The sequence below is a fragment of the Silene latifolia genome, chromosome X, assembly GCF_048544455.1.
Source record: "Silene latifolia isolate original U9 population chromosome X, ASM4854445v1, whole genome shotgun sequence".
Lineage (NCBI taxonomy): Eukaryota > Viridiplantae > Streptophyta > Magnoliopsida > Caryophyllales > Caryophyllaceae > Silene > Silene latifolia.
The window spans coordinates 126076209-126083458 of NC_133537.1; positions in this window are offsets into that span (position 1 = coordinate 126076209).

Genomic DNA, 7250 nt, shown 5'->3' on the forward strand with positions numbered 1-7250 from the left:
CGCCACTTCCAACCTTCAGGTCTAGGTTAAGGCTTACGAAATCAATTAGCTAAATGCATCGATTCAAGTAGCTAATTTTAGTTAATTGCAGTGATTAACAACAAAGACATGATAGCAACGAAAGATCTGTAAACCTAATTAGCAACTAACAATAATTCATTGAATCCCCTAAATCCTAGCGGGAGAATTAGCTAAACATGACGAAGAGTAAAACGGTAGAGAAAGATAGAGTAATAACAAGCATAATAAAAATATGAGAGGAAGAGAAATTAATACTAGAATAAGGGAGAAGGAGAAATTACAAATTCAGATCCGGAAAGGAAGAAATAAGCGTCTGACTAATCCAGAATCAAAGTTTTTTCCTAAAACCTAATTATGTTTCTCCTTATATAGGAGAAAGATTCTTATTCGACCAAAGACACAATTATATGACAAAAGCCCGCGTCCAATAGCCAATCACTCGATCGAGCAGATTAGAAACACTCGATCGAGCAAATTCCTACAAAAACCTCTCGATCAAGGTACAGAAGTACTCAATCGAGGAACCCATAAAAAGCACACTTCGATCGAACAATGATTTCCTTCGATCGAGGTCTTCTCCTCTTCAGAATACTCGATCGTGCAAGAAAAGCCTTCGATCGAAGGACTTCAACTCAGCCAACTCATCAGTCGTTAGTTCCAGCTATGACTTGCTTGATTCAGCTTCTGAAATGACTTTATGCGTCCCATAACAGCAGTATTTCCGCTCCAAATCCACTCACCTCCTAAATGCTAGAAAAAAGGACAGTTCTAGGCTCGAATCCGCTATTCCTGCAAATAAAGCAAAACAAACCAAAAAAGAATATTCGGGGCATTTCGTAACATAGAACTTCGAGAATCGCATAGAAATACGTGCATAAGAGACTTAAAAAGATTATAAAAAATGCACGTATCAACCATCTCATGTCACTAATAACAAACTATAACCTCAATACCAACTGCTATTTCTACATCCAAGACTCCCTTTCCCAAATAGTTTTCATACCTCTAATCATTTGCACACCATCTAACCTTTACCACAAAATCCTTAACACAACCATTATTTCAACCCTTCAATCATGACTACAATACTCCATTCCTCTTTACTCACCCCTCATCCCCTCAACATCACTCACGATCCAAAATTGTCATACACCCTCCCTTGAACCTCGAAATCCCTTTTGTATTGTCGCCGAACTCGTCCACAATCTAACATGATACTAATTCCCAACACTCCATACTTACTGTCCCAATAAAGATTATGAACCACCTGCAGCTTCCAGCTTAGTATATACATGCTCCCCCAATTACTTGCCACAACTATGTCGGCAATGCCTCATCTAAAACAAGATCGAAAGTATTCCCACAACATCTCACAACTATGTCCCAACAATAAGGTGTAGATACCCAGTATCTGCTGAGACTCCAACAAACACCCGATGATTATCGGACTACAACATGCTTAGGAATCGCAGCGTTTGATCGACAGTTTGTGTAAAACTTTACGTCGGAAAACTTGAAACAATTTCAAAAATAAAACATTTCAAAACTTTTCAAAAGTACCTGGAGTGTTAAATGCATGACGACGGGGTCGCAATGACACTTCAAAAAACAATGATAGCGAAATTCAAAATTCGTTATTTCCACGGCGGCATCAAAAGCCCCATCTATCAAAAAGCGGGTAGCAGGATTCAAACCAGCTATCCCCACAAACATTCAATACAAACACTGGAATTCCCCAACAGGAAGTCGGGGGCTTCCTCGTGAAGCCCGTTATTTCAAAACAAGCCCATCCAACGCGGCTGCTTCCACGGTCGATCAATCGATCCTTTATTATGGCTGGCGGGCCTTACAATCGCATATGGCTGGCGAGCCTTACAACGCGCAGCGGCTGACGAGCCCCTTCATATACGCACAGCAGCTGGCGAGCCTTTGTATGCAAATCAAGGACGTATCCCGAAGATGCCTCGGGTACGACTCCTCCACACAGCTGGAGAGCCTTTTTTCGCAAACAATACACAAATCGAGGACATATCCCAAAGATGCCTCGGGTACGACTCCTCCACACAGATGGCGAGCCTTTGTCCACAAATAATGTACAACTCAAGGACATATCCCGAAGATGCCTCAGGTATGACTCCTTTTTATGGCTGGCGAGCCTTTGTACGTAGTCTAACGGACTTTAAACGACCCGCACGGACAGTTGACAGACTCTAAACTGTTCCTGACGATAGGTTCTTGGCTCGTACCCTGGAGCTGCCTTGGCGTCACCCTTCCCGACGGCAGGTCCTTGGCCCGAATCCTTTCGAGCCGCCTCGACGTCGCTTGGGTCTCCAGGTTGTAATCTTCGATTGACCTGGGGGCTCTACTTTGACTTTCGCCCTGTCCAAACCTTAGTCAAAGTGGGGGCTCTGTAAATACTCAGTATCTGCTGAGACTCCAACAAACACCCGATGATTCTCGGACTACAACATGCTTAGGAATCGCAGCATTTGATCGATAGTTTGTGTACAACTTTACGTCGGAAAACTTAAAACGATTTCGAAATTAAAACATTTCAAAACTTTTCAAAAGTACCTGGAGTGTTTAATGCATAACGACGGGGTCGCAATGACACTAACTAGAGTCAAAACCGACACCGGACCAAAAACCGCCTCAAAAATTCAAATCCCGACTCCAACAACGAGTCAAAACGAGTCAAACACAAAAAAAAACAAACCATTCAAATGCTTCTATGTAAAGATTTCCCAGAATCTTATATAGTCAAGTACCAAACATGTTCATCCAAATCCTAGGATAGAACAAAACATGATTGCATTCGTGTGATACTGACAAGACACCTCAAAGACGTGCGACATGGCTCGCGCCTCTTTGAGCAGCCAATGCGGCCACGTCACTCAAAACTCACACAACCACTCATTTTCCTATAAATACCCCTCAAATGCCACCATTTGAGAGTTACGCGAGTGTCCGCCCCATCTTTTCTCCCTTAAAATTCTCGACTCGACTTCCTAAGTCACAATCCCACACGTGTTTACGACCTACCGATCGTAAACACAAGCCTTACACATTGTTTGCTACCGTCATCGTGCATTAAATAACTTGACCGACCTTCTCGACCACTACACCATCACTAAATTTAACAAAACACTCTTTTAAATTGCCAAAACGGCTTTAAACCGAGTTTTCCGACCAAACGAGTTGATACACTTATGTTGATTTCTCGCCATAAGCCTAGCATGTAAGTATGAGGGTGTAAAAAACTTCTTTTATCATGTTTTCATATGTTTCAAGACTATAACATGCTTAATCATGCATAACATGGTCCAAAACATGAGAAGAATGAGCCAAAACCGGACTTTTGGTTGAGGTAGAGGCTACTTACGTAGCAGATAGGCTCGCGCCTAATGGACCCTGCCCAGCCTTAAGTCAAACCGTGTTTGGTCTCCTCATCTCCTTTATTTTCATGTTCATATTTGTAATCGGTTTTTACCATTTCAAGTATTTTTCAAATCATTTTTACAAGTTTTTAACCATAAAATATTTTTCACGCTTGGTTCTTAATACCATGACGGTTTAATCCGTGTTTCGGTGATAATATTTGGTTAATTACATTTTAAAAGGTCTTTTAAAGCCTTTTATTTCATTTCTTTACATTTTGGACGGTATTTTAAAGCCTTTCATCATTTATTTACATTTTCAAAATCAATGCATTAGTCACCAATACAAAGTCATCCTTGGTTTCGTATACCATGTCGGATTTTAACCCGAGTGCGATGATAAATATTGACTAATTATATTCAAATGAACTTAAAACAATTAGTTCATAATCATTTTCAAAACTATTCATGTCAAGCTTGCAAAATCGAACCCGACAGCGAATATCGCCTAAACAATGACGATTATTCAAGTCTCGTTCTTCAAATCAATATAAAAACGGCCTAAACGGCCTTTCCAAAACAAAACGGGTTCAAATACCCATTTTTCAACATGTTTTATAAACGTTTTTCAATGGTCAGAACACGTCTTCTATCGTTGACTGACCCGCGCCTAAACAGGCCACTCCTTTTTCTATTTTTCGAACCAGGGGAGACCCCCTTGCATACCCAATAGGCTCGCGCCTCTTCTGGCTGCCTGATGCAGGGTCTGTTCCCTTTCCAGCATTAGTCTAGGATGATCCCAACTTCGGTTAACCCGAATACAGGACGGATCAGATGACTAATTTGCTCATTCAAACACCATATTTGCAAAATGCCTTACTAAGACAAACGGATCACGTTATGCACCATAAACCTAATTTGGTAAATGGATGTTTAATTTCCGTCTTGCATGCAAATCAACATTAAATCCAACTCGACATCTTATACTTGATACTTGGATTAAATCAACCTACATAGAAAGCTCTCACATGTTAGTTTTAAACCAATAGATGCACATTCATGCATTTAAACCGTTTTATCAACTTTTGCATTCAACCAACCAAGATCGATCAGTATAGGCCGTTACCGCGGGCGGGATCTGGTGACTGATTAAAGGACTGACATAATCTTTCAAAAGTTCATCTCACATTTACCCCACCTACACCACCACAACCGATGACGGCATCGCAACACCGCCACCAACAGCCGCACCGCAGCGCGAAGGTACCGCATCGTAAGACGGAGTACCGTGCCCAAATCACAACCCGGAACACAACAACCACATTAGTTAAAAGCAGAGTCCTGACTCAGCGATCATCTCACGACTCATAAAACCACCCGTTACACTTTTGTCGATATCGTCTTATTGGATCACAAAACAACACACATTACACGGAATAACCAGATCACAACTTTATAAATATCGTACCATACCACTACTTATGAGGTCTAAACCTCACACAATCATTTACACATATCATAAACCCACGACCAAATTTAACTAGCCAATCCCGATCACATAAGTTACCACTTGATAATTAATATCTCTCACACGAGGTTAAACTCATAAGTCCTTCATAACACCTTTTTCCACTACGCATAATTACCAGCACTTGACCAATGTGACCGCATAACTAATACTTAACTTCCTACCAACGCTCTCTATCTCAACACCTTATGCTCCCTCGCAATCATGAATACCAATTCCCGATAGCAAACTCTATTAGTCCTATCAAAATTACTTCAATATCCATACTAGTTTTGTCCTTGATCACTCATTCCCCTAACTTACCACCAAAGTCTCACCCCATGTAATTATGCTATAAAGCGTTTCCCCAAAAACGAATGGCTATCATGTCGTCTCCATATCTTATATATAAATATCTATTAACTCACATCCTCATTGTAATACTCCATACCACCATGATTCTCTACTTTCATGTCCCATAACTCCGGTCAGCCATCACTCAACTTACTTCCATCCTTCTTTGCCCAGTACACTCCACAATGCCAATTAATAATTCAACTCACTCCCCCTACTACCTAGCTCCTTAGTAATTCAATTATTTCTCATTACCTCCAAAAGTCAAATTCCATTAATTCGTATCAATAATTTCTCATTCTTTTTTATCAACAATCCCTCTCATCATGCTTTTCACTCATACTCCCCACCGATAGATCCACACACTCAATGATTTCTCCTTAATTGATTACATCTTCTTCTAATAATTCTAGAAAAACCAAGATTCACTTCATCCCGTGACCTCCCAAATGATTATACACTAGGCTCACCTTCTAGTAATACAAATCTCCATAATGACTACTACATACAATTCCTCATTGCGGCATCCCTCGATCTAAGCTCACTAGACACCAATCTTTTCCATTTTTTTTATCACAACCTTCCATTACACATCTCCTCACCCAACATCGTCATAATCATCTCTCTCCCGAAATTACTATATAACCCAAATTACCATAATTTTCACATCCCTCGTTTCAAACTTTTCTTTCTCACATTCCTCGAATTTACATTACCACTGTCATCATCACTTGACCATATACGGTCATCACCACACCACTTAAGCGAACAACTAATTCACTCACCATAGCTCACAGAATGTGCTCCTTGTCTCAATAAATCGTCAACTTCGCTTATTCTTTCCATTATCCATCACAATCACGTGTACCAATGTCCTCCCTACCAAACATAGTTCCTTCATAAGCTGGTATTGTCACCATCATAATATCTGGTAACTTACGTATCAAGACCATCGCATATGTAAAAGAATGCTTTAAGACCCAAAATATAAGTGTGCACATAACCTACGACTCAAAACAAATGTAAGCACATAGCCGCCGACTCAAAACGACCACCCAAAGAGGTACTCGGTTGAGTACATGACGTACTCGGACGAGTACAAGACACTCGGTCGAGTAACTATACTACTCGGCCGAGTTCTTGACTCCAGAAGCTGACCCAAAATATCACAGAAAGATTACTCGGTCGAATACGGGTTACTCGGCGAGTAGGCCCTACTCGACCGAGTTCCTGCACAGTTCTCAGCAACATCCAGTTTTCATAAAATAACCATATCTCACTCGTTACTTGGTCGTTTTGGGCGTGTGACCTATCTTTGGAATCGTAAGAAGACAAGTTATCACCTCAAATTGGAATCACGACAATATCATTCCTAGAACTCGACTTATGAGAATTTTAAGACAGCCCTTCCATAAGCGGTCTTCATACAAATCAATTTTTCTTAACAAAAAAACTTAAACATGAATAAGGCAAACAATAGCAACTCAATACTTCTAAAAATCAGTACATAGGTGAAATTTTATCATACCCACGTGTAAATTAAACACAACATTCATATACTACACATGCTAGAAGTCACGTTCATTCTTTCTTACCACATTCATGCCCATACTTCCAAACCGAATAATACGCATCGCATCTCATCAAAATGAAATTCAAACCAAACATATCACAATTCGGTACTATTCACATTGTTCCTCCACTCACCCATCCCAATCATATTATTCGTCAAAATCGCCACATTAGTCCACATACCCATATTAATGAACATAGACTACCACATAGTACAATTTCCACATCACTTCCAACCAAGAGACACATACACCACTCTATTCATACACATATAAACACACACACACACACGCAACGCTCCCCTTGACACACCCCGTAGTGACCGGCTCGAAGTTGTAAGGGCAATATTGCGGTTTCGAGACGTCTCTCAAACCTTTGCTGTACCTCAAAATAATTCTTAAGCAGGTTCATTTTAATTA